General features: G+C 36.4%; 1 long non-coding RNA gene across 1 annotated transcript in view; it reads right to left on the bottom strand.

Moving 5' to 3' along the window:
- Positions 1-10,760: 10,760 nt before the first annotated feature.
- LOC138114915 (uncharacterized) overlaps positions 10,761-23,551 on the bottom strand; it is a 31,666-nt gene continuing 18,875 nt past the window's right edge. Inside the window, exons 2-3 of the long non-coding RNA XR_011152881.1 lie at positions 13,626-13,704; positions 10,761-13,196 (exon numbers count right to left, since the gene is read on the bottom strand). This is a non-coding gene — a long non-coding RNA (uncharacterized lncRNA). The remainder of the gene's footprint in view (positions 13,197-13,625; positions 13,705-23,551) is intronic.

Genomic DNA, 23,551 nt, shown 5'->3' with positions numbered 1-23,551 from the left:
TCCTAGAGCTTTGAGCTTTTTTCATTCTGGAAGGTCACTTCAAAGTCATCTCAGAATTACTGAACTGTTTATTGATCTCCTAATCATTCTCTGTTTGAAATTCTTCAGCTGTCTCTCTTTGTGCTATTTTGTTATATTAGCTTAGCTATTTAATAAACAAAATAATATTTATAAAAAGAGAAGATTATAGAAAGGGGAATAAAATCCCTAAGTTATTCAAATGAACAGGAGAACAGTTAATTTCCACTGAAATATGAGGATGGAGATAAAATTAAGAAGCTGAAGTTTGATCTACATGGCTGTGTTCTCCTGAACAAAAACAAAGCAAAGCAATAACAGATTTTGGTTTTAAATAGCTTGGCTGCAAAGGTATGATTACAGTGCAGAAATCTCAAACAGGTTTTGCTGACTATATTATCCAGAACCATTTTGGACTTGGGTTTGTTTTGCTTTTTGGGGCTATTGGATATAATCCTTGTTACCCATAAAATACTCCTGATAATGAATTTAGAGACACCAAGAAAGAGAATAATATTTCCTTAGTGAGGCAATTTGGTATTGATCCTTATAAGTATTTCTGCTGTGATAAAATACATTCAACAAATTGAATGATACCAGAGTTAGGTTCACAATGCAAATATTTAAAGTTTTTTAACTACAATTTACCCTGTGGTTCAGACAGATCAACCCTGCATTTTAAGAAGCCAAGATTCTGTGCTGTAATACAGACAAGGTCTGGAGAGTAGGTGTTATTTTAAAGATGCACTCAATGACCCCACAAGTTAAAGTTAAAATAAATGTCCCTGACCTCATGTGTAGTCTCTAGCACACTGCTAGCTATAACTTTTGCCAGCTCAGCAATCAATAAATATCATCCAGATTTTCAATATTCCTCTAAAGGGAAGGAACACACCTTTCTGGTCCACCTGAGCAGCTTTACTTCATGAGAAAGATAAGATATTTTACTTTTTTTTTGGTAACCATTGTTCACTGCTGGGTTTGACTTCATTTGTACACAAATTATTCAATACAAAGCTCACTGTAGGGCATGACCTAAAATTGTGTCCAGACCTTTTCTCCTCAAAAGGTAATCAAAGAATCAAAAAGGACCTAAATAATCCATGGTGCATTTTCTCTGTAACAACACAGCAAATTTCACTCACTGCCTGCTTGGTGTCTATACAGATTTAGCAAACACAACCCATATATCTCTACTTGATCTACATCTTTACGTGCTATTATCAAATAATTTTATAGGCAGAATAGAAATTGAACCATTGAAATGCTTCTCAGCACCTCCTTCTGTTTTAACATTGATAAATTATGATTTTCTAAGCAATTTTGCTTGACCCCATGCTGGTTTAATCTTGATAACTTGCTTCAAATGTTACTGATCTCTTTGTGGTCTCAAATGTTTAGCTTGGTTATTTGCAGCATTTTCAATTTCTGGGGGTTATAAACTAACAGGCAGTCTTACAGAGCAGGCTATGGTAAAAGGAAAAAAAAACCTGAAGAATAAGATCCTGAGAAGTCCAAGAAAGCTGCAAAGCCCAAAGAACTCCTTTGGGAACAACAAAGCAGTCATTTAAGTTAGGAAAATTAAAAGCCTCCTTTGGCAATGATTGGGAAAACCAGTGGAAGTGTTTAATTATTAATGGACCCAGCTAAACATAATTGTCTTCCCAATAAATCAAGATAACTTCATTGTAAAAATTAATCTGTGAACACACACTTGCAGTTATCTTGTTCTGAGTAACTGTTTCCACACTGCAATATCAAAAAGTGACAAACTGGAAGGTGTGGTATATAAAGTGCTGTGATTTTTTAATTTTTGTTTTCCCACCCTATGAGAAGAACATGGGCTTCACACACTGACTTTGGCTTAGGGAGCACTTGCTGGAGTCCCTGTAGAGTATCATTCACATCATGATCAAACAAAACCATTTTGTTTTTCTAATGAGCTCACTGAGCCAAGATGACTACCATGTGCAGATAGAAAAAGCATAGGGTTTTTTTGGTGTTTTGGATTTTTTTAATGTTCATAATAATTACTAATGGTCTTTCCTGTAGCTTTTGTGGTAGTTATGTGCACAGCCATACATTTTATAGTACAGTTGTTCATTATTACTGGTAAAAAACCCTACAGAGTTACATGAAACAACCACCTGGGCTGCAGGGTAGTATAAAAATTTCTACATTAATGTTTTATTTCTCCTTACTCTATGTTATTCACTGCTTATTCCCATTATCCATTCTATTCCATATTTTTATTTTCATAATATCGCGTTCAGTTTATTTGTTTTCATTCCTTATTTCATTAAGGCTCATTAGCCCTTCAAATTACCCACAATGTGACTGACATTTCCCTTTGAAATGATGCGATAATTTATGCAAAAATTATTTCTTTGCATCGGTATTTTTCTGAGGATTAGAGGGAACCAAATCTGCCCCAGGTAACAGAAATACCTTGTGTATCCAGAGCCCTCCCCTTACTCAAGTGCTTAAGCATCAGCATTCATTTGTTTTCTTTTGGATCTGAATTAAGAGATTCTGTGGATACCACAAACGGGATATATAGACGGGGTAAAAGAGCCCAGTTCTGGGTCTGAAGCTGGCAGAATGAGCCAAAGCAATCTGAAAGACTGACAGAAAGTTTCCTGCTGTCAATGGAAACACATTCTCTGCAACGACTTTTGCATCACAGCCCAAATACTGAAACAATAACACTCGATGTGAAGAAAACAAAATATCTCAACAGTGCAACTGTAAACTGTTCTAAGTTGTACAGCTTTGTGAAAATCTCCCTAATTCTCACTGACAAAAGGCAGTGATACAAGTAAGTGACTCTACAGAAACAGATCTTATTTTAAATCAAAGCTGATGAGTCATCTGACAATCTAGCTGTTGTGAAACAAAAAGAGAAATGAGAAAATTGTGTCAGTTCATTACTTGATGAGATTTTGTTTCATGTATTTTATTTTCAGTATCTGATTACCTCTGTTATTTATGTTTTCAGAGTGCTTTCATTGGCTCACTTACTGATTTTTAAAGATAAAAGTCTAAATTACAATTAAGTTGAAACTGGATTTGCTTAAAAACAAACAAGCAAAAGAGGAAGAATTTCCCGTGTAATGGCTGACAGCAAAATTGTTTGAAGTAATGGGGTCCCATTTAAATACCAAGAACTTGGCAGACCTAGGAGAACTGAATTTGCGTAGGCTGTAAAATCTTAGGCGTACTTTGAAAGCTTGCTGGAGTGCTCCACAGAATATAAAACTTTTTGGAATTGCTACAAATCTTGATAAATTAATAGGAGAAAACAGAACACTGTTCACAACTAATTTTCTTTTCCAGGTATGAGGTTTTCTTCTTTCTCCATCTCCCCTGCTCCACATTTGTGTGCCAAATCTTCCCTCTGTGCCCCTCTATGCCTCACAGTGAGCAGTTCCCACTGATTCAGGAGATGCCTGCTGGTGAAGGCACAGCTGATCAATATGGCTTTTTCTTCTGCCAAACTTCAGCCAATGAGCTATTCATGGCTCCAGTCCCTGTTTCTGCTCATTAGGCCACTGGGAATTACATGAATCATTTTCACTCCCTGCCAGGAAGCAACGCCAGTGTTTACTATTACTTATGCAAAATAATTTTCCAGAATCACTTTACAAATGCTGAATGCTTGGTTGACTTATAAAAACTGAAATGAATTAATAAGAAATAAATAAGCAGTCCCAACTGCATGGGTTATCAGTTTTATGCACAAGATGAGTCAAAGCCTTACATATTTCCACTAAGCTGGAATTACAATAACCCCCTTTCTCTAGGGAGAAGCAAAGGCTGAAGTACAAAATTAAGATGTGTGTTATTTTTCTTTCGTAACAACAGGGAGTGGACTTGGTTGAATTAAATTTTATGGGGTATGCAAATGATGCTAATCTATAGGTTGCCTTTACCCCTCTCTTTTTTGCCTTCCTCCTGAATGCTTTCTCATTCCTTTTTCCTCACATAGGACACAGCAGGGAAATAATACTCCTAAAATGTACATCTACCCTGAGATGGGGAAAGGAAATGCTCTTGCCAAGCATTAGATTAGGCAGCCAAAGAACAAAATAAATATTGGCATAATTGAGATATATATATAAATTTAAATAAATAAATGTGAAAATGTATGAATCAGAACACTAACTGTTTTTAATAATTTGCATGTCAGTTAACTTGACTGCTTTTGATCAGCTATAAAGACATTACTGTTAACCCAACAGAAAGGAAATTCTATTGAAAAACAGAAAGAAGCCTTTGTTGGAAAACCAGCAGAAAATTGTGGATAAAACCTGATGGGAGCCTCAAAATAATCTCATTAAAGCAGAACACACTTATTCAAGACAGACAAAAAGGGTTCACAGCAGTCTTAAAATCTGTTTTAAGAATTTCATTTTATCTCTTTCATGAGTAGGGTTCTCTCCAATTACTCTATATTAAACTCTCTGACATTTTAATGTTCTCAGAAAAGTAAGGATTTGTCCAGAGCAAGTAATTTTAATACTCAAGCTAAAAAACAGATCTACCTGATAAGGACAGACCCAACTCATAAATCTGCCTTTCTGTAACTCAGAAGGACACACTGGCCCTAACTTTTCCTTGATGCTCACCCTCTCCTCACAGCAGGATTTCTGCAGACTTGTTAGGAAAACCGCTCTTTCTAAGGCTGAAAATATGGACAAAAGAAGAAGAGGTTTGTTCTGATTTCCTCACTACATTGCTACTCATAACTCATTGTATTATTGATGGAGACAATTTTTTTTCTTCCATGAAGACTTTAGTATTTGGGTGTTATTATTTTTCACTCCCTCGGGCAACAAATCAGCCAGTTTTGACTTCAGGACTTAAAGGCCAGCTGAACAGGTTCCCATTCAAACACAGGAGTGTTGTTTCTGTGTTTATGCAAGCAAGTATTTGTATTTAACTTGTGAGACCTCAGTTCTGTGGCTTTGTGCCTGAAATCCCCACACTCCTCTGCTTTAGCAGTAGGCTCTATTTACACCCAGGAATCCACCTTTCCATTCTTCAACAGGATCTCAGTACATCCTCCAAAGCCTCCTCTTCTTCTCAGCTTCTTTCCTGTTTGTCCCTCTGCCTGCTCTGTGACAGGCAGGCCATGAGGAATAGCTGACTTGAACTCACATCATAGTGAAATTTTAGCCTTTACTGTCTCTTTATCCTCAAAGTAATTATTAATTTAAAATATACTGCTGTCAAACTTGGTTGTAACAAGTCAACAAGCACAGGATGAACAAAAATTCACTATATTAATCTCTTTTTTAGGAAAATTGAGCTAAAATAAAATGCAAATATTTTTATTTAATCTAAAATACTTTAAACATGATTTGAAATGTATTTAAAAATTCCTTCAAGCTCCCTGAAACTAAAAAATATCTAGTGATTTTTATAAAATCTGAAAATACATTGATATTCCTCTCTGTTAAGCAAGGCAGCTAGATTTAAGAGCTTCTAATCCATGATTTTATGCCCTCAATGCAATGTTTTCAATGAAAAAATTGCAATTATCAGACTTAGAGCAAATTTTCCAATTATATAAATTCTGCCTTTCAATAGATACTTATGGTAATGCATTATTGCTGTTCTGCAATACATCAGTGACTGCTGACAGTCTTATCACTGCCAAATTGACCTCTGGGACACAGCAAAGAACAAGGAGCCACCTCCATCCTTCCTTGCCACCCACAGGTACAGGCAGCTGTGAAGGCAGGACACAATTTTTGGTGTCTCAGCAATTGTTTGTTTCTAAGGTCATCTTTCACAGATTATCCCTCCTTTAGCAATGGAAACAGCTGGAAACATTTCCCTCTTCTTTGTCTCTGTGGATATCTCCTTGCTTTCCACATTCCACACCTTCAGTCTTTCCCTCTGTGGCCCTCACGTTCTGTGTCCCACTGATCAGTTCAGGGATTAGCTCAGCAGATCCCTAAACAAAAAAAGTACCTGTTTTACTAGCAACTATCTAAGACAAAAGCATGGAGCCCAAGACTGCTGTGCCATTTAGAGGAACATGAATGCACTCTACAACACTGAAAATTAAAGTAGGAGAGAAGAAAAAGAGAGAAAATCAATTCTAAATCTCTTCAGTCAAATTATTCAAGTTTGAAGGAGGACTGGCTTTGAGAGCCTGCCCAATGCATCTTCTTGTTCAAGAAAATATTTCCTCCTTTTACACTTCAAGTGACATTTTCAACATGATTGCAGACTACAATCGTAATAAAGTAGGAAGAAAAATCCTATAAGCCCTTTTTGAAGTTATATTTGAGGGATGCCCTTCTATTTGAGCAAACAGAGCTTCTAAAATACTAAGTACAGTAAAAAATAATATGAGGTGCAGCTCTCTCTCTTAGAAGGGTCTTTTGGTGGCTACATTCTGGAATAAATTGTCCTAGGAATGATTTGCAAGGCACGTAGCAGGAAGGACTACATAAAATCCTATGATGCAGATCTAAATTCAAAAAGAACAAATTGGACTTCAAGAAGATGTCCCAAAACAATTTAAGAAACAGAATACTTTCTTACTTTGTTTTGCTTGTTTTTAAATAAAAAAAATTGTCCAATTGCAATTTGCATGTTTTGAGCAAATTTTCCAATTATACAACTGCTGTCTTTCCATAGATACTTATGGCAGTGCATTATTTGCTGCTGTCTGATAGATGCCTGACTGCTAAAATAAGAATTCCCCCCTCATTCACACCTTCCTGTAGTCATTCTTTCCAGCCCCTTCTAAGAGAATGTGAATCCAGTAATAACTGAATCAACCAAATATCCCACAATGTTCAATCAAATTTTAAATGTGTAAAAATGAATATGTTGGTTCTTAATGACCACCTGACTCATATAACTTTTTTTGCTGTTGACTGGACAAGTGATAAAAATTGTGCAGAATTCAGGTCTTGTTTATAGCTCAGACCAGTCTCAGTGCTTTTCAGTATTCATCTACAAGCTGGTATTCAATTGACATTGCAGACTAAAGGTTCTTTAGAAAAACAAGGCCTATGTTAGCTCTTATTTAACAATTGCTTCATATCCAAGGTGTCTGTATTGATTATTGTGCAGGGAACTGAATATCCTTTCTTACCAGTTCTTCCTATTTTTCTTCCTCTGAAAGCACAATGCCAGGGTGAGATACACACAGCTGCCAACAGGTCTGCCTAGAGTTTAAGAGGAACATGGAGTATTTGTGCTCAAATAACATCCAAAGAGAAATAAGAAGCTTTATAAGAAGCAGAACAGGTGAAGGTTGACTGAATTTGCTAAGAATGTGCAACCAATCAGTAAAAGCTCCAAAGAGATTTTCCCATTGTTTAGACATCAGTAAAGGTTGTCTCAAGCTTGATAAGGACTGAACACATACTCTTACATTTTCCTAAATAGGATACACTGGAGATATCCCTCTCTATCAAATGTTTTCATTCCACAACGTTTGCTGCATTTCTGAGACTTGATTGTCTGGGATCAGCTAAAAGGGCAAAAGTTCTTAAGACAAAGATATCTGAGACATCTCTTCCTATATTCACTCACAAACAGCATCATGTCATAAATCTTCATTTCTATGGAAAAAAGAAATCTATAAGACTTATTTTGCTTATGTTTATCATTTGCAAAAGAGTGTCATTTATGTAAATTAAAGTTCAAGCTTAGACCTCTAAGTACCAATCAGTGTGAAAAATAATGCTCCATTTCTCTTTTTGAGCAGCATTTACTGACAGAATTAAACTCTACTGATACACCTTTTATTTATGTATGAGATATTCTACCCACTCCAACACAAATAATTTGAAAAAATAAATTATTTTTAAGGTTATTTTCAAATCTTAATTATTGAATAGCGGTAATTGTTCACAGAAATTCCTTTGCAGTGAACTACTCAAATACTGTCAAAATGAATTCAAACTTTAATTTCTAGTTCCCTGGTTTTTGTTGATTTTAAATTTTCTTTTTGGTGGTACAAATGCATTCTAGGTTTGATATCTTAGCCCTGAAGAAACTTTAGTTTGCAGAATATTGAATAATCCTTTGACTGTAAAAACCTTCTACAAAGTGTGAGAAGCTAATTTGGCTTAGTAAAGCATTATTATATCGTTCTGCCCCCCATGTGAACCTTCACACACTAATTTCCATTTCCATAGTGAGATTTAACATTTCTAACACATTTCTACTAAATTCACATGAAGTATAATTTTCTGATACAGCTGACAAATCATGCTGCTATTAAGCAATGGAGGTCATTTCAATAAATGATACTCCACCAAACCATGGACATTTCATTTGGGATTCATGGAGTCTAGAAAAGTAGAACTGGGGGTTCCCCAGTATCAAGTGACATTTCTGATGATTATTCAGAATCTCATACATTGGAAGTAGGTGGAAAGGAGAATCCTAGAAATCTACAGAGTTAACTATCACTTTGTGACAATAAATTAGTGCAATTGTTCTTGTGCTGGGTTTTTTTTCTAATCATACTCTGCAAAATCTGTTTGAGTCGATCTTTATACGAGCCAGCTGAGATTTCATATGCTACAAAGAGAAACAACCCAATATTTAAGCAATTGAGATATTATATTAATAGACAGGTACATCACAACCCTCAGCCTGTCACATTTATAAAACTAGTTAAAGAAGCTTTCTGAACACATTTTTTATTCAAGGGTACGAAAGTGTCAAAATAAATATTATGATACACACCAATGCACTCCACTGTGGTGCTGATATTTCTACATGTATTGGTGTATCATGGAGAAAACACAAAAAACTGCAGGGTCACATCCTTAATCCACCTGTGCCAAAATAATCAGAGAGGAGCACAGTTAGGAATAACACCACAGGGCAAACTTTAGGACCCAAAGCACACAATGAGATGCTGAAAAACTCTGGGTAAGGATGCTTTTAAATTTTCATGTGTGTACCAAACCCTCCCCAAAACTGATGATAAAACCACTCCCATAAGCAGGAGTTGAGTAGCAGGTTTGAACTCAAGCTTGAGAAGTATCCAAAGCCAGAATCACAGTGAATTTCCAACAGACTTCTGTTCTATCCCAAACTCACCATAAGATTTGTGTGAGATCTTAAAGATTTTTAATTTTCCTTCTCTGTGCTTCATCTCTTCATCTCTCAGACAGGGATAATAGCACCTCCTTTCCTCCCAGAACATGTGTGTGAAGTGTGTCAGAGATCACATGACAAGACAGAAATAGATGTGTTTTATTATAGATACAGAGATCAGATCTGTGGTAAAAATCCAGGTAAAGGTTCAATACCAAGAAAGAGGAATAGATACATTTTGTCATCCCACATACTAAAAGTCAGAACCAAAAAGGTAGCTGTAAACAAAGCAAGCAGCTTGTACTCTGGCATATTTCCTTGTATCTGGAATTGGAAACAGCACAGCAAAACCTACTCATTCTTGGATGAAAAGCACATAAATATAACAGATGAGCCCTTTTAGTAACTCATTGACAACAACTGCCTACTGACTGGATGTGTTTGGAGTATTCAGAGTGGATTCAGGAGAAACAAAGGGCCCTAGGACTCTGGGAATGTGTGCAAACATCTGGAGTACATACAACCTATACCTGTAAACTTAACCAAACAAATCAGCTTGCTCTGCTCCTTATTTGAAACACTTTCCTTTTACAATGCATGGGAAAGCCATAGCAATATCTGTTATACCATTTACGATTAAGAAAATCAGGAGGTAGACAGCTTAGATCTATAAAAGTGATTTGATATATTTGGCAATCCAACTTGGCCTGCCTGCAATGAGCTGTTAAATGAAATTTTGCACAGCCATGCCATCAGGCTTTATTCACTTGCCACGTTTTATTCTGAAGGGTAAAACTGATGGCTAGTACTAATCACCTCAATCATTGCCAGGATTGTGTCAAATTTTAGGATGAGATCGATCTCATCTTACACAGGGATGGGGAGTGAGTGTGATTCATAAATAAATCAGAAATCACCAATCAAATTGAAGAGAGAGGTGGCCTAAAATACCAACAACTTCCCCTTTCTAGGGGTGCAGTAGATCAGCATTTTGAAGAATTCCAGGTGAGATATTTCATGGTTTTCTCTTAAAATAAATAAAGTAGATAAATACATGTAGGTTTTGGGGGGGGGTTTACCTGCAATAATTGCTGGATAAAACCTTAGTACTTCAGAGAAAAGTTTTTCAGATGACAGAGAGAAATGGCCACACAGGTCTCCCTGGGAACAGAAAATTCACTGAGAGCAGAGCTGGGGTGAAGGACATTAAAAGCTTTAAATCTATCACAGGTTTTGCCCAAGACTTTCTTTACTTGGAAAAGCTGCTCAGTTTTTCTCATTTCTATTCCCCTACCAGTTTCACGGACAACAGATGAAATGCAACTCCTCCTCCAATACTTATAGACAAGAATAGGCATCAGAGTAGCAGTTACATATTTTTGTCGCACGTTGACTGATTGAAGTGAGCAAAATCAGTGCCATATATGTGACCATATCACTACCTATTCTATGTCCTCAAGTGCAAAGTAGAAAAACGATTTTAAAAATAAGTAAACTACTAGTCATTAAAAGGGGAAGGCTGAAGAGATTGCTTGTTCTAAATGCTCTAGGGTTTTCCTTTCACAGAATCCAGAAAAGACATCAGTGCCAGAAAAGAGTCTGGTTCACCCAAACTCCTGGTGCTGTTTAAACAATTTATTTCATCATTTCTCACAGCCAACACTTGGTTGCATTTCTGTTTACATACTCAGAAGGGGCCACCACATTTGGGAAGAAAGATGAGAACATATCCACATAATGGTATCTGTAAGATTCATTGAGTCTTTAATGACTTTCATGAAGAGTCTTGCTGTGAAAGCAATGAACAGAGTCAACAAAAGGTCCAGATACAGTATTTTTGTAATAAAATAAAATTACTAAAGTAAACTTGTAGGTCTCTGACAAAGAATTGAAAAGTACAACATATTTATATATAATGCATCAGCTGATACTAAATGCAACACATGTGAACTTGGCTGGGCTCAGCGAGAACAGGCTGTGCAAACTGATCCAGACTCTGAGTGTGTGGCATGTGGATAAATTGTTCTTGTTTCATGAACAGATTTTCTTTTCCCAACCTGCTGTTTTAATGACAACAATACTCAAGACCCAGACATGAAAGAAGAAATATCATCCTTAAAATCATGGGTTTAGCTACAGCAGCGACTAAAACAGAGCAGTAATTTTTTAAATAGAAATTCAGAGATAGCAAGAAATTCATTAAATTATATAAACACATACAATTAGACCCTTGATAAGTAGCTAATTAAAAGTGTTTTCAATGAATATTGGTATTTGTATGTTTTTAATTCACACTAAAACTTAACTTTTGTTTTAAGGTTTATTACCTTTTGAATTTTTTGGACGACTTACATAAATCAAAACCCGTACACAAGGACTTGTCTCTAAATAGTTCAAGTGTTTTTAAGCCAATTGGTTTGGTTTTGATCTCGATAAAGTTACTGAAAAGAGAGAGTATGACACATAAAACCCTCTCCAAACTGTACTTGATAGTATTGTGATGATTTCTATTACAGTGGCAACCGCAGAATCAACCCATCTATCAATCAGCACCAGAAAAGGGAAGGATAAAAGTAAAATGCTTTGCATTGTCAAGAAACAGCCTCTGGCAGTTCAATTAGGGATTACTTGCTGTTGTTCAGGTAAATGTTCTCCCAAGTGCACCATTTCAAAAGGACTCTTGAAAGGCATTTCTAGATAAGTGAGTGGCTCTCCACTCCTCCTTCTCAGATGTTTGCAGCTGTATAGGCAGGAAGTTTCCCCTCATTACTTTCCTGCTTCTTTGGCAGACAGCTCTTAATTCAGTCTCTTCTGCACCATAGAGCTGACAGAGTGACCTTCGTCATGAAGTCAGGTAATTATGTTTCCTTCAGTAATCTCATCTCTTTTTCACTAGACGTGAGCATTTTGGGGTTCTGCCCCCCTTTAATCTATTGTATATTATTTTCTTTCCTTACTACATTTTTACCCTCTCATAGCAAAGTTCTATGATGCCTCTCAAGTCAGCAGTGTCAAACTTAATTCTATGAAATCAGTAACAAAATGCAATGGCTTTATGCAGGACCCTTGTCAGAAACACAACAAATGGGCAGCTCTGCAATTAAAAGTGGCTGTTCTGGAGAGAGAACTAAACTTCTGAGCTGTGGAAGAAAAGAATCTCACTCTCCTTTTACATGTTTACCCAGAAATTAATGCTGTTCCTGAAATCTAGACTTACTCTAACAAAATATGATATTTAGGGGGTATGAAAACTTTTTGGTGTGGCAATATAGGCAAAAAATAGAGCAAGAACAAGACATTTCTGTACCTTTTCTCCACAAATTTTAAAACAAACATTTATATGAATTTTCTCAGAAGGTCTCTTGTTGATACACCAATGAATTCACCAAGTTTGACAATTCAATGAAAACATTAACAATTCAGCATCAGTTGATTTTAACTGAAATTTCCCATGCTGACTGTGAACCACTACATACAGACCTAGATGACTGGATTAAAAAGCCAAGAAAGAGAGTTGTGTTTTCATTGGTAAAATCATCAGAGTAACAAACAGAAAGCAGCTACAAGCCTTTGAGTTTCCAAAACACAGCAAAAGAAAGAAGAAAGAAGCAGGAAGAATAGGGATATACAAATATATAAATAGGAAGTCACGCCTACACTTACATTTAGGCCACAATACCACAATATTACTGATGCAATAGGACTTACACACTATCCCAATTTCTATCTTTGTAATAGGGTCAGTTATTCCTAGACAGCCCCTAGTTATTTTCTATTATTAAAAAAATAAATTGTCAAATACAAAAATATACTCTTTGGATACCTGAATTGGGAGAGATTAATCCAACCCTAAAACTACTGGAATGCATGGGCCACTAGGGGTTTTAGTCATTACGGGTGGCATTTTTTTTATTTGGGAAAGGGGGGGGGTCTTTTCATTCTGGTGATCCCCTTTTTACTTCCTCATTGCTAATACCAAACCCTGGGTCCTTAACTTTATCCCACTCATTTTTTTGTTCTACTTTTCCCCCCATCCATCTTTGTCTGCCTTCAATTTTCTGTCATTATAGAGGGAGAACTCTTGAGCACCACCACACCTGAAAAACAAACAGACATTTATATGAGCCCAGAGCTTTTCTTTCACAAAACAGAAAGGAAAACGTGTGACACTAATGTGATATTCAGAGAGCAGCACTGCTTATTTTGTCCCTTACTATCGATTCCATTATCCTTGGTCTGATTTGGTTAAGCTCTTCAGGCCCATTGCTAAGCACAGCATAACCCATCTCCTTCCTGTCCTGACCTTACACAGAATAATAATGAGCATGTCCTTGAGGGAGCTGAGACAGAATTACTTGGGTCAAATTTTATGTTTGAAAAAGGAAAGAAAGAAATAAAAAAATTCTTTAGTGTGTCTTACTTGTTGTTGTCATACCCATGCTGATTTCCTGAGCAAGGTACTGACTCATTTCCCAAATCTGAGATTCCTGCTAACTCCCAAGCCAAGCGAGATGCATTTACTGTACCCTCATTTTCCAGCTGAAGACTTCTTCATCTTGCCAGGCACGTCATTTCGATAGCTTGTGCTCCAGGTCACTTGGTGAACTATGAAAGAAGACTAAAGTAAATGTATTTTAGCTAAGGTGTTAAGGACACCTTACTGTTTTAAACCTCCAAGGACACATGAGGACCTCTGGTTTGTTTTTTTTAAACAAAACAGAGGCTGGTTAAGAGAACTAATTTGTGTTTAAAGAAAACTGGTATAGACGCTTGACACATATTTAGTCCAGGCTACAAACAAAAAAATCAGAGATTTAAGCTTCAAATCCCACCTGACACCACCTGTTTCAGCTTTGAAACCCTGACCCCACCTGTTGCTCAGGAGGTGCAGCCACTGCAGTCCAAGGCTGCTCAGCTTCCCTATGGCAGCAGCCACAAAGAAATGCAAACATTTTCAGCTCTCCAGCACACTGACTTCACCCTGCCTAGGGGACTGAGTTCAGTTTTCTTCAGTACTGCAAGGGGACAATTCCCAGTGAAGGCACAGGATAATCTGGGCAAGGGAAAAGCACCTGGCTTCTGCATTCATTGCTTCATCAATTAATTCCTGTTGCAGTGGTTAAAAAAGTACTCCAGCAACAAAAAGTTTAAGAATACCAAAAAACTCATCACCAAGGGCTCTCCAGCTGTCAGATTCACTGAATTTAGGAGAGGTCCATTTGGTTTCAAAAAGGCAGAGTGAGCACAGCTAGTGCCATGTTAATGTTGTGACAGACCAAGGGGAAGATGGGAAAGGCAACTTGGAGAAGGAAATTTTAATATGGGCCAGTTTGGTCTAGGACTAAACTAGGGATTAAAATTCAGAGCCAGTCTGAATTTTTAAAAATTGAACCTATATTATTGGGACATATTGGTATGGCCTTTGAAAGCTGTCAGGGAACTGCAGTTTTGATTCAGTTATATGTAAATTACCTATATAAAAATTATTGTTTGGCTGATTAAGTCCCTGCCTCCCACAGCTTTTAAAAAGTCAAAAAAAGAAATTAGAAAAAAAAAGAATTTATCAAACTTAAAAAATTCCCTTTGAGGAAGACAATTCTGTGATGTCTGTCAATGCCTATAAGTATGTTTGACTGAACAACACAATAAAAAATTATCTTAGAAAAAAGAAAGCTTGGCAAAAAAAAAGTGCCCAAACTCTCATGTCAATGCTAGCAATCTAAGCTTGATGCACACAATTCTCTGTGCTTACTGACGGCTTCCTGAGACCAATTGTTTTAACAAAGATATCATTGCTTCCCCAAACCATCATTGTATGATCTGTATGAAACACACTTGCCCTCCTGTGACTGCCCATTTCCAAAGAGATAAAGTTATTCCACAACAAAAGGGAGAATGAGACACTTGGGCCAAGTAGTTGCTTCACTATTAAATGAAATAATAATATTAATAGCAAGGCAATTGCTCAGTACCTGGTCAGAAACACCCTTAAAATGGAAGCAGCTGCCTTACATAAGAGTAATGGTTATTTAGGTTGGAGGGCAGAATAATGATTGTCTGTCCATGGGAAAAGGGCCTATGCTGGGGTTTGCAGGATGGCTGCATTGTTGGCTAAAATTCTGAAAATTTAACTCTAGATTGAAAGGAAGAATTGCAACAGCTGAAACTAAAATAAAAAATCAATCCTCCCAAACAAAATCAGTTCTGTACACTGAAAACACCAAGAAAGGCTGTGTTTGCCCAAAGCATGTGTCTGCCCACACAAGCGGGGTTTTGAGACATACAGGAGTGCCAGGTGTGGTTCTTGGAAATGGATGTACCCTCCCCTGCACACATCTAAAACACTTTTCCAGTTAAGCCTGTATTTTATTAGAAATCTTCATTCCTATTCCTATGGAAGACCTATCATATTTATATGGTTGCAATTTAAGCAGTTTTGCCTCTCAAAGGAAGTTTTATGTCCAACATTAATTCCGCTGAATCCATTTCACTAAGAAAATGAGTGATACAGCTGCCAACTTCCATCAGCAAAAAAATTACTTTTTTCATTCTCCTTCTTTAATATAATTTGTGGCAGTCGGTTCTAGAGTTATGGGTCTTCAAATACTTCATAAGTATTTTCAGCAGATTTTTTTAAGGATATTTTTCATAGCATATCCTACACCAAGTATTCATAAGACATGAAATTACTTCATTTCCCAGCAACACAGGACATCAGCAATCACACCAAAGTAGCCCTTGTAAAAGCTTGTTTAGTAGACACATATGAGGATACAAATTTCTCATAATGTGATTCATATCATAATCAGCAAGTAAGGAAAGGGCATTTTGAAAAAGCCCGTATAGATAACAACATGATGCAGATAAATGGCATTTGGCTCCTCTGAAGTCTGAACTGCCCTCCCACATCACACACTGGTATCAACAAGAGGTTTTGGCAAGCACAGGGATTTTTTTGGAACAAAAACACCAAAGTGAGCTGTGATAAAGTTACAGTATTATTCTATGCACCTTGTGTGAACATCATAAAAGTAACAAACAGGTACAGTTATAAACAAAATGCAAAACAAAACTATTATTTGTTATACAGTATTCGATATGTTTCAAATAGTTTCCCAAGTTCTGTAGCTACCCACTTTTTTCAAAGGGAAAAGCATTGCTTGTATTTTCACTTGTAAAGAAGGTATTTTAGCTTCTATTCATTGCATATGAATTATTCATTGCTAGGTAAAGCATCAGGACCTGCTGCATTTCATTTCCCCAGAAGATATTTTAGTTTTAAGAAAATGAGACACTCTCATTGAAGTGGACCTAGAAGTACCAGTCTCCTTACAGTGTCTTCTCAATCCGCAGAAGACAAAAGAAAAAAGGATAATATTTTTACCTGACATGTATGAGAGATTTTTTACACACACACATATTATATATATTCTTACAAAACATGAACAGCAATAGTTCAGCATCTAACTTATGTACCAAGCAACATTCTTACACCCTACCTACAAAGCAGTAAGGGATAAATATGAAGCAGATAGAATTTAAGAGGAGTAATATATTGTATTTCTCCTTTTATCAAAAGGCCTAGAAATGTAGAAAATCACCAAAAATATTAACGGACTTTTTTCAATTGACTTAATATTGCCATAATTGAAAAAACAAAGCTACACAAATAAGTCCCAAGAGTTATAATACCAATATTGTCAGAAAATATTCATTTGCTTTCCTTTTTTTTTTTTTTCACGTCTCGTAAAACCATCAGCAATGTTAGATCTGGCAGCAGTTCTAAGCTTATTTGCTAGATTCATTTTTCTTGAGTCATTACAAGTATTTCTCACATCCTCACTGAAATGCTCTGCTTCTCATGTCAGCCCTCTCATTCCACAACGGCCAATTTCCCATCCTCTGTCCTTCAACACGCTGCGTTTGCTTGCACTTGACCATTAGCCTGCAAGCAATAGGGCATTTTAGTGCCACTTTGGACATCAAACAATTTCACAGGATGAACATTTATTTTATGACTAGATATTGCTTTCCTTAGAAAAATCACTCTGGTAAGACCATCCTGATTAACAGCATTTGTCAGAGGCCAGTGCTCACTAACCCGGCTCTTTTAGATATTTTATAAGTGTAGGGTGTACTACTTAATAGAATATTTACGAATTTGAAGATCACTGATGTTACGCCAGATTTCTGATTTAGTGGAGTGGTACAAAATATCTTGCATAAAGGTAGGTTATATTTGATGATAGAGATATATATCTCAACTGCAATATGCAGTTTAATCACAATTCCAGTGTGATTCCCACACCTGTGTCCAGAACATGCTATCTTGTCAGGATGCTGGGCAGCCCTAACCACTGTGAAGGAGTTCATGGGTTGAAACTGCTCAAGCCTGTTGCTCTCTTCAGTTTTTATCCCCTGATGCTGGTTTCAGAGGTCTAACGGCAAATCACAATATATTAGCTGTTCTTTCATATTGACAGTCTTTAATTTCTCGTGTAGAGGAAGTGAAAACTATTCTCCATCATTCCCAAGCAGCATTCCCTACCCATATATTCTTGTGGTGTCAGATTGCCAGGGGAGAAAGCAGAAGGCAAGCCACAGTAATTTGGATTTCTGACTACTTGAATTATTTATATAGTTATCATTTCTAAGAGAGACATCTTGGTACATTCATTAAACACCAGTAATGTATGTCTAATATATCAGATGAACAAGAGATTGAAACATATAGCAGAGCACGTTATTTAGCAAAGAAAATTAACACAGTTCATTCAATGTTATCATGCAGAAAACTTTAAACTCCTCTGGCATCCAGCACAGTTTAACTCAGGGAACCAAGAACTAGCCTTTCTTGAGAATGATGAGAATAAGAGACCAAGAAACTTAATAGCCAAAAAAAAAAAAAAAAAAAAAAAAAAAAAAAAGTTGTTTTGAGAACTGCTTTACCTAAGAGCTATTAGTAAGAGTAAAATTATCCTGTCTCTCACTCCACACTTTCCACCCCCTTGTGAAGTTGGGGTTAGTACCCCAGAGCTAACATGTGATTAACGAATTTCAGGGTCTGTATAGCAAATCTGGAGAAAACATCCAAGGCCCAGTGAAAACAAATCAAGCTCCACAAACGGAAGCAAAAGTAGTATGGCAATATTTTCTTGAAATACTTACATAGTTCTGTAGTTCCAATGTAAACACAGCCACCACCAGCTTTAATAATGACTAGGTGTAGTTTGCACTGAAAAGAGATTTATAGAAGAAAACCTCACCAAGTCAGAGAGCATATTCCTAAATACCTTTGTATTTGCAGGTAACGAGAGAAGAGAAATTAAATCTCACACTGCACGACTGAAAAGCCAGATAAGAATTATTTCTTCTTTTCAGGTGAACAAGAAGGAGTTGGACTTAGACTTCTAATTATAAATCAGCTGCCCTGTGTGAGCAGCAGCAAACACCACATCCTGCTCTCAGCTGGCCTCAGCCAGCTCAGGCTGGGTCTGCTCTTGGCAGGAACTCTTTTTCATCAGGAACATGAGTGTTCAACTCAGTGACGCAATTCACATCCAAGGTAGTACAATCTGGTTTACCACAAGACTTAAAATTTTGAAGATGACTGTACATTAACTCCAGTTCACCACACTGCTATCTGAAATATCACCTAAAAGCACTGGAGAAGTACATCCAAATAATCACTTTCAATATTTAAATTATAAAGATTTTCTAGAAGACGCAAAAGATTTATTAACCCTTTGGTCTTTTTATTTCACTTTGGTTCTGTAACTGTTTTTTTAAAATCAAGAGCAAATTACTTTAAACCTGAGACCTTCTTTGTATTGCCAGAAGGACATAAAGATGATAATGTTCAGGCAGGAGAAAAACAAAGAAACAAAAAGTGGCCTTCTAGACCATGGATATATTGAAACAACCCAATACCTTTCCAAGTTTTCCAGTTACCGTGGTCCAACATTTCTGTTATTCAGTTAACTCAAGGTAATTTTTCTGTCTCTTATTATTTGCATTTACTAATTGTTAAAGGGGGAAGAGAAAAGAAAAGCAAACCTTATTTCTTATGGAAATAAGGCATTTGCATGCTTTGTTATGCTTGTGGTTTAGCAGTGTCTTTGGTGCAAAAAATACAGAAAGTGTACATGAAAATCTATAAACTCTAATTCATATACTTGCATTGGTGTGACCTCTTTTGTACTTCACAAGTGTATATTTTGTGCCTCAGCTACATGTCCATTAGCACTGAATTTTTTTCATGTCTTGACTTATAGATGATCATCCAACAACCAAGCCTCCACATACAGCTATGGAATTGTCACCTGCTTTTATTTTTAGTACCAAATTTCAGAGGAAGAGAGACCTCTTTAGGGCTTCCCTATTAGATGATTGCATTACTCACAATTCCATGCTGTTTAAAAGCCATCTTGCAGGTAAAAGCCACTTGTTCTGCTACCCGTTTCTCACTAATTTTTTTAGACAGTCAAAACATGCTGATTTCTTTACCCATGCAGATCACAGAGTATTAAGGTGATGATTTTCTACTCAATCTTCCTACTCCAGCTGTGAAACATATTTCCCATAAATGCTCTCTAGTGTCAATTTAAAATTTGCTGTGTCAGTAACAACTCCTGCCAGTAATTTTCTGCTGCTAAATATTCAGAGAGTAAACAGCAAACAATCGATCTATACAAATGAACTAATTTTTTAAATTAGCATCAGGAGGAATTCTTATGGTCCTCCCCTAAAAGAAAGAAATTAACATGTTATGAGTGTGTGCCATTCCTTACTCAACAACGACTAAACAAAATTCTAACCATTCTGAGCACTGAGAAAAGTCAGTGAAGAAGGAAATCCACAGAGCAAAGTGGCCACCGTAGGCTTTTGTTGGATGTCCAGACACAAACCAACTCGGAAATTTTGCAGATCACAATATCTTATATTGAATAATTCACATGTCCCCAGTATACTTTGAAGCAGGACATTCAAAGGAGACAGTTCTCATTAGAGAGAAGAAAAAGTTCTGGGCAAAACAATTTGTAAAGTATAAAATTAGCTTAACAGGCTGAAGCATTGAGTGGTAAGTTTATTTAATCTTTACAGTTACATCATAGTATATCCAACAGTGTTAGTGATTTCAGAATTAAATTCTTTGATCCATTTTTTTAAAGAGCCCATCAATATTATCTTAAAAATATAAAATTATTCACTGATAGTTGAATAGGTAATAAATTATTTAGTGACTCCATATGCCAACCATATTTTACTCTCCTGAATTTAGGTGATCTGTCCCATGTCTATTTAGTGGTTTTGAACCTCCAAAATGAAAAGAGAGTGAAAGCAGAAAACTACTTTTGAAATCTTTTTTGGTGGTCAATCTAGGGTCTGTGAACAAATATCCAGTTAACAAATTAGAATTCCTAATTATCAGCTTCATTCTGTGCTCTTATCAAAGTGATCAAGATCTGAATCGGCATTATCAGCCTAATTATCTAGTAATAAAATAATGTTATACTAATGAGCATCATCCTGCTGTTAATCAGGACCTGAAACTCTGAGAAACTCTCCAGAAACTCAGGTTTCAGTTCAGTGCATTGCAGAGAGCATTAAAGCAGTTCACACCAAAAAGGAAATTAGTGTCTGGAAAAAAAAGGGTTTAAAGATTCAGATTTTAGTTGTACTTGACAGCTTGAAGAGGTAATGAGTTTCATACCTTTAGAGATTCTAGTTTTAGAGCAATACATTTCAGTCCTGGCAGAATTAAAAGATGATTCACTCATTTGTCAGGATGAAATTTCCATTCCTGTATGACTCTGTTGAAATTGCCCCACAAAAAGACCAGCATGGATATAGAGCTCCCAATACTGTTTTGCATGATCCTTCTTCAGAGGGCAAAGTGCATAATCAGACACAATGGAGCTTAATGGAGCAGCTCCCTGCCTTCTCCTATTCCTAAACCTGCAAGGCTATAAATCAAAACTTGCCAAGAGTTTGAACTGCTGATCAGGGGGTACAGTTCAAATCAGTGGCCACTTCAGCCCCCTGCTCTTAGAACAGCCTGCCTAGGCAGGAAGCAAGTTGTTGTATCTCAGCTTGAGGTTTTCAAGGGACAATTCCATTACATTCTCAGGAATTATAGCCCATTCCTTAGCATAAAATAATTTCCTTCCTCTCTTAAGAAATATTATACTATAACAGTTCTAAATAGGACCTTATCATGAATTTCAATGAAAAAACAGTAGAGAAGTAATTGATGCATTAGCTAACTTATACAACTGCATCCCAGGATAGGATATCCAGTTTCCATGTTTGTTGAAATGGATTTATTGTATGGTGTGTAAAGAGAGTAAAATTAATTTTACTCTCAGACCTCTTATTTTAAACCTTTTATAAAGTCCACCAAGGATACACACAGAAAAATACATTAAGGAGTATTATACCTCTAGGATAGCCAAAGTAAGGTAAATTCAGTTTTCAGACCTGAGTATTTACCCCAGAGTATTCTAGTGCAACTCTCTTTGTGATTTGTGACTTTGGTACAAAGGACTAACAGGATTTCCAATTCAATAAGGTCATGCTTCACTTGCTAACACAATAACGGAGGAAAAATTGCTGTAGATCTAAGTAGTGAGGCAAAATTACTTAATTTTATAATGTAAAGATTAACCTGTATCTAATAGTACAAAACTATTCTCCTTACATGCTATGCATGGTGATATGTATTACATTCTCTCTCATGTTTTCCTTATCCAAACATCCAAACAATGTATTTCCCTGTTGAATATAGATTGTATTTTTTAATGACATCATTCCTTAAGTAGGTATTAGATTTTAGAGAGTTAATTATAAGTGGAAATATAACAAATTTTAAGTGGAAATACAAAAAATTCTATTTATATAATAAGTGATTATTTATAAATTACTGAGAGCGGAGATGTAAGATAGAGATCAACCCTTGCAATGATCCCTCTTCCCTCGTACATGAAGGATATGGACAGATTTGGTCTAGCAGAATAGCCTAAAATGTTGCAGCCTCACAAATTAAATTCTATAGAAGATTGAAAGTTTGGTTCAGAGCAAAACATCAACTTAAACCTATTTTAATGAATTAAAAAAATACTTATGTCTGTCTCTCTAAATAACCTTCTAACACCATCTCTCTTTACATACATCTGACACTCCAGAAAACATTAATTTACACTAACAAGGCTGGCTGTGCACCAGGAGAGACCAGGAGTGTTCGCAGAGGAGCTGGTAAATGCTTGCAGTGGGGCAATGGACAACTACAGCAATAATTCTTTGCAGTTATAGAAGCAAAAAGAAAAAAAGAAAAGAAGAAGTATAATTTAAGAGACACCCATGCAACTGTCTTGGGAGCATTAAACTCTTTTACCCTTCTCAAAATACTTAGAAATTACTCCTACGATTAATATTTTGGCAAATGCGTTCCAGGTGTTTTAGGGATTCCATCCCTCCCCAGCCCTCCACCAAATGCTGGCTATTCATTTTTTTATGATTCTGAAGGCCATAAGGAGGTGTTCTTCCTCTGTGACTGTTTGAAACAAAGGAGAAAGACACACAGCATACAGGAGAACACCTTAAATCATATTCCTCTGCATATCTTTGGAGGATTGAGGATTTTCAAAAGAATATTGGGCAGCCACCCAAATTTTCATGAATAGCACTAGCTTCAGATATAGTAGCAAACAAAATCTCAATTTTTTAATGAAAACTTGTCTTTTTTGCTATGAGATGGACTTCATTAATTTGTAACCCTCAGAATGCTGAAGAGGAAGATATGTAATAGTATACTAATTAAGACAGATCCACTTAAATTGAAACAAAATTTGTATCATTATTTATGTCTAGTAACAGAATGCATTATTTTTTACAATGTGCATGTGAGCTTAAAGACATAAGTATTGAATGATGCATACTCAGACACAAAGACTGAAGATTCTGTGGAAAAACATTTTTGTGATCACAAACACAGAATGTACAAGAGTTGAATTGCTAAGCAAAAGCAAGAGCACTCCTGAATGCAGTGAAATGAGAACTTTTTTTGAAGAGCATCTCCAGGGAACACATGACTGAGCCCCACACCACACTGATTCAGAGACAAACAGTTCTATTGAGCACTTAAACACCAGTTGTGAGCTTTAAAGTCCTGCCTCGTGCCCTCTCTGCTGCACAGCACCTCTCTGGCAGCTCACCTCCTTGGGATGAGAGGCCAGCTAAACACAGCAGGGTTGCTGCATACAGATTCACTAAATGCTTTCTCTTGGCTCTTCGCAAGTGAATTTCAATCTCCAAGTTTTACTAGGAAGCCACACATTGAAAAGAAAACCAAAAAAATATTAAAACCAAATCCTATCAATTATACTGACTTTCTTTGCATGTTTATACAATGCCACAGAGGTTTCTTGATTTGAGCACAAAACCCTCCAACCCA

This window comes from Aphelocoma coerulescens, chromosome 9, assembly GCF_041296385.1.
Source record: "Aphelocoma coerulescens isolate FSJ_1873_10779 chromosome 9, UR_Acoe_1.0, whole genome shotgun sequence".
Classification (NCBI taxonomy): domain Eukaryota; kingdom Metazoa; phylum Chordata; class Aves; order Passeriformes; family Corvidae; genus Aphelocoma; species Aphelocoma coerulescens.
This window is presented reverse-complemented; position numbering and strand designations above follow the sequence as displayed.